Below are 12,028 nucleotides of genomic sequence, written 5' to 3' on the forward strand. Positions count from 1 at the left end.
ATAGATTTGTTAAAAGACACAAATGTATGTCCCATCTTTTCCCCAGGAAAGGACAACTAACTTAATTGCATGGGAATGTATAGGTACTGTTCTTCATGAGGCTTGGCGAGGGGGTGATCATCTTTTCCCCTGAACTCTACCCACTTGGGCCTTAGTCCACTGCTCTCAAATTCTCTCAGTCAATTCCAGAGACCTCAGCTTCCCCTCTCCCACCCATCCTTCTGGCCAGGATTCTGCTGGTTTGGCTTCTTCCCCACTTTGCTTTCCTCTCACTGCAACTTCTGCTCCACCACCACAGTGTGCTGAGGATGACCCTAATTCTCTAGCCCCTCAGCCTCCTCAGGTATCTTGCAAAGGTCTAGCTACCCCTCTTGTGAAGCCCACTTCTGGGGCCACTCCCTATTGTCATACCCCGAAAAAGGCTGTGACATTGACCAAGGCAGTTGGAGACCCCTTGTGCTTTCCTATCTCAGTTTGCCTGATCCTGACAACTCAGAGGTGGACATTTATGTTCATGCCTCATTTGATTTTAACATCCTAAAGGACCTCAGGCAGAGCATGCTAACTAACAGTGACCAAAGCCCCTATACAGTGCATTTGTTGGACAACGTGCTTCAGATTTATTCTCTGGTTCCACATGATGTTTTGCACCTTGTGAAAATGTGCCTGTCCCCCACTCAGTATCTCCACTTGAGGTGGAAATACATTCATTAATCAGGTAACAGGCTCATAAAACTTCTCAGGGAGATGCTCAGTCTAGAGAAATTACTATTGACATGTTATTGGGCATGGGTGACTTCTCAGATTTAAGCAGGCAGGCCTGTTGCCCAGTGTTAATCTTTCACCAGCTAGAGGACCTCCTACAGAGAACTTGGGCTTCAGTGCCAGTTGATGGTGTGCCAATGCAGTCTTTTACTCAAATCATGCAAGGGCCATTGGAAGATTACACAGAATTTGTAGCAAGATTACAACAAACTATTAGGAGACAGATTTCTAATTCCCAGGCAGCAGGCATCCTGATTTTACAGCTAGCTTATGAAAATGCTAATATGGATTGCAAACAGGCAATAAATCCTGTTCACTCCCCTAAAAATCTTGGAGCATATATTAAGGCATGCCAAAATATTGGGTCTCCTTTATACAATTCAGCTTTGATGGCTCAAGCCATCTCCCAACATTTACGTGGTACACAAAGTGATTTAAAATGTTTTAATTGTGGAAAAATGGGGCATCTCAGAAAAAAACTGCAAAATGAAAGTGACTTTACAAGCTGACCCAGAGCCACTGAGTCAGGCATCCAGCAAAAAGAAGTTGCCACTTGGCCTTTGCCCTAGACGCTGAAAAGGCATTCACTGAGCTAAAGATTGCCACTCTAAATATGATAGGGATGGTGCACTGCTGCTGTGAAATGGAAATCGAGCCCTTCCCCAGGCTTGGGAAACAATAGAGGATCAAGTCCAGGGGGCCCCAGTCCCCCTGAGTCAGTGGTACCAGGTTCAGACCAGGGCACAAGTACAAAATCAGATGGCATTGGTGTCCAGCCCTCTGGACATTTCTTCCCTCATCAGGGGAACACCTGGGAGCTCAGCATTAGATCTTCCTGCTCCTCAGAGAGTTCACCTGCTCGGAGGTGAGACTCCAGCATCTGTCCCCACAGGAATTCCTGAACCCCCCACCCCATGGAAAAATTGGTTTGATACTTGGAAAATTCTCTCTAACTTTGAAAGGTATTACTGTTATTCCAGCTATTGTTGATTCTGATTGTACCTCTGAATTGTGAGTTCCTGTTAGCTCCACAGGACTTTGGGTAATAGAACAAGGAAATTATATTGCACAATTGTTGCTCTTGCCTAAATGAAAATTAAGTAATGTTAGCTTTTAAAATTCCTGAGAATATCCTCAGCCAGAAATTCTTCAAGAAGAGATTTATTTCACTCAAAAAATTTCCAAAAACTGCCCCATGTGCAAAATTAAATTGAATGGCAAATTCTTTACAGGATTGATAGACACAGGCACAGATGTGTCTGTGATTGGCACATGCTTTTGACCATCATCTTGGGGATAAAACCAACTAAAACATCTCTGGTAGGCCTTGGCACCCTCCAACAAGTTTTGCAAAGCTCCATTCCCCTGCCTTATGAAGGGCCTGATGGTCAATTGGAACATATTTGTCCTTACATAGCCCCCATACCTGTGAATTTATGGGGCAGAGATTTATTGGAAGAATGGAGAGTCATAGTGAATACTTTGCCCCATGAAACTTCACCAGGCCAACAGATGATGCCTAAAATGGGATAAGAAGTGGGAAAAGGATTAGGCAAACAGCTTCAGGGAAGAACACAGAATATAGAACAAAAACAAAAAAATAGTGACTTTGAAATTGTATATGATCAAAATTTTTATTTGGGGCTATTGAAGAAGTTTCTCCACCCAAGGCAGCCTTGCCTTTACAATGGAAATCAAATGATCCCATTTTAGTTAATCAGTGGCCCTTACCACAGGAGAAACTAACCATTCTAGAGCAACTCATATTAGAACAACTTAACAAGGGGCATTTAGAACCATTTGTGAGCCCTTGGAACACACCTATCTTTGTTATTCATAAAGGTCAGGCAAATGGCATTTGCTTCAGGACTTACTGCAGTTAATGCAAGCCTCATTCCAATAGGGGCACTACAACCTAGTTTACCAAACCCAGTGGCAATCCCCCAGAAGTGGCCACTTATAATTATAGATTTAAAAGACAGCTTCTTTAACATTCCTTTGTGGCCAAGTGACTGACATCTATTTGCCTTTTCAGTACCTAGTACGAATTTTAAAGAGCCAATGATATGCATGCTTTCAGTGGACTGTGTTGCCTCAAGGAATGGCTAATAGCCCCACATTGTGTCAGCTTTTTGTAGCACAGGCTTGTCAAGCTACTCCTAAATTATTTCCTACTGTATATTTAACACATTATATGGATGACATATTAATCTCTAGGAATACACAGCAGCTAATCTTCCATGCCTTTGCTGTTGCAAAGAAGGATTTAGTTCATTTTGGATTGTGCATAGCACCCGAAAAGGTTCAAATATCTGAGCCTTATATTTACCTGGGTACCTTGTCAACAGAGCCATCCATCGGTTAAGCCACAAAACATACAATTTAAAAACAAGTTAAAAACATTAAATGATTTTCAAAAATTATTAGGTGATATTAATTGGATTAGGCCCAAAATAGGATTATCAACTTTTTAATTGCAGAACTTGTATGAAATATTACAGGGATATTCTGATATTAATTCCCCTCAAAAATTAACTCCAGAGGCAAAAAAGGAGTTACAATTAATAGAACAAAGCATACGTAACCATCAGCTTTTTCCTATAAACTCTAATTATCTGCTTCATTTGTTTGTGCTTAACACCCCCCACTCACCTACAGGTGTGATAGGGCAATGGTATGAGAAACAGGTCTTTCCCATGGAATGGTTGTTTTTATCTAACCAGTTAGTGAAATCTCTACAATTATATCTAGAGAAAATTACAAGAATAGTTTCCTTGGGATGTAATCATGCCTGACAATTATTTGGTGCTGACCCTCATTTCATCATATCCCAATTGATAGGGATCAAATGCAGATGCTGCTACAAACTGCTTTATATTGGCAAGTAGCCTTTGCAGATTTCAATGGACAGATAGATAATCATTACCCTAGTGATCCTCTGTTTCAGTTTTTTTTGTGCCATGAGTTTATTCTCCCCAAGATTACTCAACTTCAGCCACTGGAAGGTACCTCAACCCATTTCACCAATGGCTCCTCTAAGGGCCAAGAAACTTGGAGCTCTTTGTTTAGTTATGTGTTGCTTACACTTGGTCTCTGCTCAGAGGTCAGAATTGCTAGCCATTTTATTTGTGATTGAAAACTATCCCTCCCAACCTCTTAATATTTTGAGTGATTACTTTTATGCAGTTTGTTTGACTCAAACACTGGAAGGAGCTATGGTCTGCTCTACCTTAGAACCTAAATTATTAAGCTTGTTTTTAAGATTACAAAAGACCATATGTCAAAAAAACTGGTCCCTTTTATATTGGACATATCTGATCACATACCAGTCTTCCTGGACCACTTTCCTATGGCAATGCACAAGCAGATTGGCTTATAGGATACCTTGCTGCTTTTGATCAAGCTAAGGAATCCCATAGTTATTTCTATCAGAACTCAAAAGCACTCCAACGTGATTTTCAGCTATCTCGAGCTCAGGCATGACAGATAGTTATGGCCTGTCCTAGTTGCCAGCAAATTCCATGCCCCATTTCCCCTGAGGGAACTAACCCTCAAGGTCTAGCCAACAATATGATTTGGCAGATGGATGTTAGGCATGTCCCCTCTTTGGGAAAGTCTCCATTCGTACATGTTTCTATAGACACTTTTTCACACAAGATACATGTCATGTGTCACTCTGGTGAGAAAGGGCACCATGTTCCACAACACGCTTGTCCACCTTTGCTGCCATGGGAGTGCCCTAAAATATTAAAACTCACAATGGTCCATCATATGTTAATAAATTTATCCAAAAATTATTTCTTATTGGGCATGTTAAGCATAGTATGGATATCCTGTATAATCCGCAAGGACAAACAATAGTAGAAAGAGCCCATGCCACCCTCAAACATCAATTTCATAAACAATCACAAAGAAATCAGCTGCCTCCACAACCCCATTTAGATATAGCTGTTTTTGTACTTAACTTTTTGAATTCTGTACCAGGCTTCACACAACTGCCTGCTATGCTCCACTGGCATACAGATGCCATGGCTAAGACTCAGAAACCACAAGTCCTTTGGAAAGATGTCCAAACAGGTAAGTGGAATGGCCCCCACTGCCTTAATAACTTGGGGGAGAGGTTTTACCTGTGTCCTGACAGATAATGATGAAAACTTGTTGCTGCCCTCCCAGAATGTGAGACCATGGGTCACACTGGTGTAACCACCAACATCTCAGAGAATGGGTGATAGCACCCCAGCTGAGAGAGATAAGCCAGCTGCACGTGAGTGACCCACCTCACCATTAATGACCAACAAATCCACAGTGGGGTCCAGAACTGAGATGATGCCGCCAGAGGAAGAAGAAATACAGATTTATAAAAAAGGGGGTAGCACAACTTGAAAATGTTCTTTTCACATTTACAGGTATAAAAGCACTTGCATTCCTTCTGATTCTAAACTCAAGAGATCTCTGTTAATTGACTACAAAAGTTTTTTACCAGTCTTATATATAACTACATACCTAAAAACCATAAAATGGATATTATAATTCAATTTGGCCAAATATACTTGAGTGCACTCTAGTTTTATAAATTGACTTATATGTTTGTCTGTTGTCTGTTTGTCTGTTTGTACAGTTGAGCTCAAACTTTTTTCCTCTCTTTTCCTTTTCACCTTTTGAAAAAAATATTTTCTCTCTTAAAAGATATTCACCTATTATTAAATTGGCTTACAGATAAATGTTATTTTTATTTATTTATCTATTTTTTTTTAAAATTTATATATTAATTGGTACATTTTAGGTATACAATACATTTACATTTATCATTGGGTGCTTGTACCTGAACATGATGTATCTTAGTTCTTATTTTTTCCCCATTACCTATGCACCCTTCACCCCCACCACCCTTCCCTATTTACATAGACATTGTTTCCATTATTTTTTCTTTCTCATACTTTTTCCTTTCCTTTCTTCAGTTTCCCCTTCCCCTCTCACCACCCCTCCACCTTTGGACTGATGAAAATGATTAAATGTTATTAAATTAAAGGCATGCCCTTCTTCCCCCAGGTTACTAACTGATCAAAATGCCACTGAGATTTATTTGTCAAAGTAAATAGAGACCGTGGGTACTCCTTTTGGTGAATAAAGAAGTGGCCATCCAGAAAAATAATTATTCTGGTCTTAATTCACTAAAGGGACCCCCTAGTAATTTTCATAATCTTATGGGATACACACCACAATAAATATTGTCTCAATATTTTATTATAAATTGATTTCATTGGTTATCATTGAAGTTTAAGTTCTAAATATGTTATTATAAAGTGTTTATATTTGTTGAGTTCTAAAAATGTTACTGTGATATGTCTACATTGGTCATCTTCAAAAGATTAATTTCTGTGACATAAACAAAAGACTGTTATTAGAAAGATACCTTTGGTACCAAACTACATTGGAGAACATAAGGTTTTATATAACTGTGATATTTGTTACTTCTCCTTTTCTGATGTACAAAATGTATTCATGCCCTCTAATTGTATGCATCTTCCACACAGTGTTTATGATAATAACCTTTTGATTCAGATATTTGCCTTTCTCTTACACTCCAGCCATCTAAGAACACTTGTAGGCTGATTTATTTTCCTTAGATGACATCCTTAAAAAAGATAGCTACTTAGAGATCCAACCACAAGAACAACCATAATTGGCAATGATAAGTCTTTTAACTATATTTTTATTCCAAAATGCTTAATATCCAAGTAAAATTATAATAGTTGAGTTCACTCTCTTCTTACAATGCTAATGTTATTGATCTTCTCTTCTGGGTGTTCAACAAGTAAAGTTTAGAGACCAAAACTAAAAAGGTATCTGGGCTAGAAGACAGCCAATATTTTGGCCCTGGCCCTCCAAGGTCAACAACAATAACAAACAGATCCAGCACATGAGAAAACCTTCTCCAAGATCCTGAATCTTTGGTGAGTCTCCCAACCTCCTGAGTACAGAGGTTGCTGAACACCAAAACGTAAAGATAGAACAAAAAGTGTGCCAAAGGAATGTCACATGGAGGAAAAAATCTCCCATGTTTTCACAGAAAGCAACATGGTCAAGCAAGGCCATGACATATCCTGATGACTGACACTGAGAGAGGAGCAGAGAGGCTCTATGCATGGTTTCAAGACAGTGCCTATGGAGACTTAATTGACCTTGTTAGATAGAAAGAGGTTAATTTTATTTAATATGTCTCACCATAATGTGGTTTTAAACCCCCAGTAGAAAAGTATAACAAGATAATATTTATTTGAGTTCAACAAAAGTTTTAAGGTTTTTAGCCAACATTTAAAATTTTTATTAATTTTTAATTATTTTACAGCCCCAATTAAGAGAAATCATGCTTATTATAGACACCTAAGCCAGTCAAACACACTGTAGAGCTTCACAATATATAGGGCCAAGCCATTTTTGGGTGTGCTCACTTTTCCTAAAAACTCCTTGGCATAAAATAAAACAGAAAAGGAGATATGTTGGGAAAAATGCTACATAATTTTAGGGGAAAATACTAGTTCTCCTGTCTACAGGCCAGCTATGGCATTTGGAGACATAATGATATTTTGTCCCCTGGGCACAACTGAGACCTCAATGATCTGGTGATGCTGGGATGCTCCAGGACAAGATTACACTAGCTGAAGACACCTGGGAGGAACAAAATCTTCATCTACTCAGATCTTCATTGTTCTTGGATTGCTACACCTTGTTTGTCCCAATGTACTGAACTCTCCATCCTGAATCATTTGTTATATTTGTTTCTCCTAATGTACTGAAAGAAAGGTGCAGCAAGCTCTGGGCCTTTCATCTTTGCTGCCCAGAGCATTACTGATCAGACTCAAAGGTCAGCTTCTACTAAAAGTCTCATTTTTCTACCTTTCCTGTACTTCGTCTTGTGATGCCATGGCTCGCAGGAGACTAGGACTCTGCAGAGGTTCTAGTAACATCCCATTTCCCTGTTCCCTACAACCACTCATTGGAGTCAGCTAACTATGAATTGAAACCTCTAAAACTGTGAATTAAATAAACCTTTCATGCTTTAGCTTTGGGTGTTGGATATTTTGTCTCAACAAGGAGAAAGAAATAATTAAGACAGAACCTTAGCATTGTTTTAATTTTCATCGCTCTAATGGCCAAAGTTATTGAGTACTTTTTTTTCATATATTTGTTGGCCACTTGTAATTCTTCCCTATGAAATGTCTGTTCATTTCACTTGCCCATTTCTCTTTTATTTTTCTTAAATTCTTTTATTGGTACATTTCAGGTATACAATACATTTACATTTATCTTTGGGTGCTTGTACCTGTACGTGATGTATCTTGGTTCTCATTTTTTCCCCATTACCTGTGTCACTTGCCCATTTCTTGACTTTGTCTTAAATTTTAGGTAGATACATTTTTGAAAATTTTATATGTTCTAGATATTAGTGCTCTCTCTGAGGAACAGCTTGGAAAAATGCCCATTCTGTAGGGTTTCTCTTCACTCTACTTCTTTTGATGTACAGAACCTTTTCAGTGTGATATCCCATCTGTTGATTCTTACTTTTATTTCTTGTGTAATCACATTTCTATATAGAAAATCATTTTGTACACCTAGCTTTAATTGTTTTACTTGTTTTATATTCCAATAGGTTTAATATTTCTGTTTTAATATTTACATCTTTGTTTCATTTTTATTTTAATTTGTTACATGGTGAGAGATGGGTTATTTAAATCTTATGAAAACAGTTATCCAGTTTTCTGAACACCATTTGTTGAGTGATTTTTTTCTCCAACATATGCTTTGGGCTTCTTTATCAAAGATCAATTAGCTGAATGTATCTGGGGATGTTTCTGTAAACTCTATTCTGTTCCTTTGATCCCTGTATCTGTTTTGCTCTAGTACCATGTGATTTTAAACACTATTGTTTATAATACAGTACCAAGTCAGTATATGGATCTTCTTATCATGAATATGCATAATTACAAGTGAGAGGCATAAGTTTCTGAAAGTATCATTTTCAGGCCCAGGATTCAATTCAAGACAGAGGTGTCTTCAGGGTTTTTCATAGAGAGATCTCCTACCAGTGGACCAAACAGTGGGCACACAGCTTTCTGCTTAAGAGATCTTGTTGGATATGATGCTGGCATGTCCTGCAGCCACTTGGCATGGTATTCATCATTGCATTACTGTAAAAATTAATTGAGCTAATTAACTAAAGAGAGAGGAATTTATTTTGCTTTTATCTCTTTGTGGGTGGCTGGTCACATTGCAATTAGTGTTGCAATGTGGGAGAGTATTTTGATGAGGAGCAGGTGACAGACCAATGCTGTTCAGTTCATGGTATCTGGGAAAAGAGGAGGGATGATTTTGTTTCCCACTGTATCCTTCCTTTTCTAACTTCCTCCTACTTAGCTCAACTTGTTAGAAGTATCAGGACCACTCAAGGATCAGAAACTGGGGAATAAATTTTTAACACATGGCCTTTAGGGACATTTCAGATCCAAACTAGAGCATCCAGGAACTGTGAGGAAAACAGTGGTAAAAAGAAGTTACCTTACATACAGCTCAGTGAAGCCCTAGCTCCAGAGACTCTTCACTCATGTAAAAATCATTTTGTCTATGTCTTGTATTCTGAATAACTACTTTGAAGATAATAATATATACTGCACTAACTATAGCTGTTCCCTTAATTTGTTATGTTTTATTTTTAATAAAATAAAAAACAACTCTCCTCAAAACTAGTTGTGTGAACCAATTAAATAATGAAGCAGAACATAAGAAATGTTTAAATGAGTTCAGAAGGGGATTAATGCCTGGAGAAACTCTCATCAGTTATGTAATCATGGAAAAAGTTCAGTTCAATACCTTCATGTGGGATGAAATACACATGGCTCTATGTATGGAATATCCAGAAGCTCTTCTCCAGATATTAACATATCCTTCCTTGTTTGCAAGCCTGTTCTAGCCAACTGCTCCAAAATTCCTTTCCCTGAAGCTGATCTTAAATATTTGCTAAAAATGAGGTTTAAATTCACATGTTTCTTCTAAGCCATCAAAGCAACAAAATAGAATTTAGAGATTGAATTCATCTGTAAAACATCACAGAATTGGATGAATCAAAAAGAAGCTTAATTTACAAGTTGAAATTTAATTAGACATATTATTATACAGTCATTTTGGAAAAGCTGGGTGGGATAAGAGTTGGGTTTTCTGGCTCACTTATATTCTTCTCACTTCTTCATGTTCTAGAAATCCTATCTCAAAGACAAGGACACAAGCATGTAAGAGGCTTCTCAGTAATGAAATGCCTCAGAGCTTTCTTCATTTCTTTGTTCCTCAAAGTATATAGATAAAGGGATTCATCATTTGAGGGATCACAACATACATGACTGAAGCCACTGCATTCTTAGTGGAAGACTTGGTAAAGTCAGAGCTCAAGTACACCCCAAACCCTGTCCCCTCGAATAAGAAAACAACAGAGAGGTGAGACACATAGGTGGAAAAACCTTATACCTTTCTCTCCACTGATGATATTCTCAAATTAGAGAAGAAAATTTTAGTATAAGAGAAAGTGAATCCAACATTGGGAACACTAAAAAATGTTTCCTGCTGAATATATCAGAAGAATGTTTATAAAATTATCAGAACAAACAAGCTTGATGACCTGAGCAAGTTCATAGAAGTGTGGGATTTCCACATTTGTGCAGGACAGCCACAGCACCATCAGACTGTGGAGCAGGGATGCACTCTGCTAAGCATCCAAAAGAGAAGAACCAGCAGGACACAGAGGTCAGAGTTCAGAATGACCTGGTAACTTAGGGGCTGACAAATGGCCACATAGCGGTCATAAGCCATCACTGCAAAAAGACAACTTTCTACACCTCGTAAACTCAATGCAAAGGTGATCTGAGTGAAGCAGCCTGTGTGAGTAATGCTCTGATCCTATGCTTGGATGTTCCCCAGCATCTTTGGGATGGTGGTTGTGCTTATACAAATATCGGTGAAGGACAAGCTGGAGTGGAAGAAGTACATGAGTGTGTGGAGTTTGGAGTCAGAGCTGAATGGCAGGATGATGAGCAGGTTTTCCAGCATGGTTAACAGACATAGGGCAAAAAACAGGGTGAAGCTGAGGGGTTGCAGAACTGCATCATCTGTCAGCCCCACAAGAATAAATTCTGAAAAAAACTGCATAGTTTTGGAATTTTATATCGTTGATGAATATATGGAAAAGATAGGCTACAAATAAAGTAAAACAAAAGATTTTTGAGTAACCAATCTTATCTCTTGTGGAGATAAAAATAGTAATCGATACCATTATGAATGTCTCTTATACATCATATACAAATGAGGACAACCACTGTATGTTTGCAGGCACTCTAGATAAAGTTCATTTGGGTGGAGAGATTGTAGTGTAATTGGCTCAGAGCCTAGTTCTCTGGAAATGAATCAGTATTAGTGATAACACAGAGACAAACCAGATATAGTGTGAAGTAAAAATCAATTAATACCAAAAATTATGCCATCCTGGCAATGGGATCAGTATCAGAAATAGGGCCGGGGATTTAGCTCAGTGGTTTTACCGCTTGCTGTGCAAGCACAAGGACCCAAGTTCGATCCCCAGTATCAAAAACAAACAAATAATACCAGAAATAATAATAGAATCATTTCAGACTGGTTACTGACATACTACAAAAAAACAATAGAAGCTACCACTGCACCACCTTAACCATAGAAAACAGATCTATAATTATAATTTGGACAAAAAGATAAACCAAATATTTACATAGAGTAAATATCTACTAATGCAACCACTATACCATCATTAACATCAGAAATGAATTCAACAATAATTTCATTTGGTTAGCTATATATATAAAGATTGATAAAGTTTAATGTATGCTAAATATATAAAGACTAATAAAGGTAGGAAAAATGGAGTGGGTGGGGGATGAGAAAATGCAAGAAGTGAAATGTGAAAAATGAAGAAATGGAAGAGAAGGAAGGTTGAAAAGTGAATTAAAATTTCTTACTTCAGAATGAAAGAAAATTAATAGAATTAGATAAAATAAGAGAAAACAATGGGAAAAAAGAAAAATCAAGAGAAAAACACAGGGCTGGGGATGTAGCTCATTGGTGCAGCACCTGCCTAGCAAGTGCAAGGACCTGAGTTCAATTCCTGGCACAAAAAATGTGGAAAAAAAAGAAAAACCCAAAACCCAAGAAACAAATAAAAGGCCCTGAAAAAAAATTCCTCTGTTTT

The sequence above is a fragment of the Heterocephalus glaber genome, unplaced genomic scaffold (genome assembly GCF_053883595.1).
Source record: "Heterocephalus glaber isolate CG9 unplaced genomic scaffold, H.glaber_assembly_v1.0 deba00001733, whole genome shotgun sequence".
NCBI classification, from domain to species: Eukaryota; Metazoa; Chordata; class Mammalia; order Rodentia; family Bathyergidae; genus Heterocephalus; species Heterocephalus glaber.